Source organism: Arachis ipaensis, chromosome B02 (assembly GCF_000816755.2).
Source record: "Arachis ipaensis cultivar K30076 chromosome B02, Araip1.1, whole genome shotgun sequence".
Classification (NCBI taxonomy): Eukaryota; Viridiplantae; Streptophyta; class Magnoliopsida; order Fabales; family Fabaceae; genus Arachis; species Arachis ipaensis.
Window position 1 is genome coordinate 8,209,708 of NC_029786.2, and position 1,218 is coordinate 8,210,925.

Consider the following 1,218-nt stretch of genomic DNA (forward strand, 5'->3'; position numbering starts at 1 on the left):
TTATTTAAACAGATGAGTAAATCAATCATTTAAAGAACCTAAATTAATTTTATGACTTAATTGTATAAGAAAAAATTAAGAGGATAAGTCTGTTTTGTGATATATTTGATCACCGTTTTATTTATATTATTATATAACAAATTAGTGGTAGAAATGCAAATCAAGCATGGTAACACTAGGAAACAAATTAGTAAAATTTGTGATTGCGTGAAATGATTTAAAAAATTTGTATGATTTTATAGTATATTTATTATTTTTTATTACAATATTTAAAAATAAACAAAACAATAGGATGAATGATTAGAAATATTTTTAAAATACTGTTTTTACACATATTCTAAAATATACAAATATATTATTTCTTCGTGCAGTTTGGGAAAGAAAAAGTGGGTTACTTTTTTATCTCTTTTTGTTGGTTGTGCACTTGTGTGGAAATTTCAAATTAAGGGTAGCAAATAAATGAAAAAATTTTGAAGGTGAAGTTGAGTAGTTGACACAATGTTCCTACATTTTAGGCAAAATTTTATTACATTCATTTCCGTTAAGTTTATGTTAATTTTCTGGTATGTACATAAGCTCAGTCTTCTCTAATTTCGTAATGTACACGAATATATATTCATATAAGTTCTCTTAATATATTTACAGATTAAGAAGACTTTTAAATTTATCTTGAGAAAATAACACATTTATATAAATTTAAAAATAAAAAAATTTAGATTTGTTTCTATTTCTAGATTAAGAAGACTTTGAAATTTATCTTGAGAAAATAACAAATTTATATAGATTTAATAAAAATAAAAAAAATTTAGATTTATTTTTATTTTTACATTTTAAAATTCTTTGTGATCTAATATTGTGTCTCTTTATAATTTATAGTTCAACATAAAAAATATTTATTTTTGTTTTTAGTTGTAAAACTAATATTTTTTTCTATTATTTATAAGGAATTTGGATCCTCTAAATATTAAATTTTTACTTTAGAAGATAAAGTGTGATTTTCTATTCTTGAATAATTTCTCTCTCATATTTATTCTTGGTCCCACCTATAAAATAAATGGTGAGAGATCATACTTTACTCTCTAAAGTGAAATTCAAAATTTAGAGAATCAAAATCCATTTATAAGTGCCATTTAGTTATTTCTATATATAAAAAAAAAGTTTTCTCAACAAATTGGAGAAAATAATATATTTGGAATTCAAACAATTTAGTGCTAACAT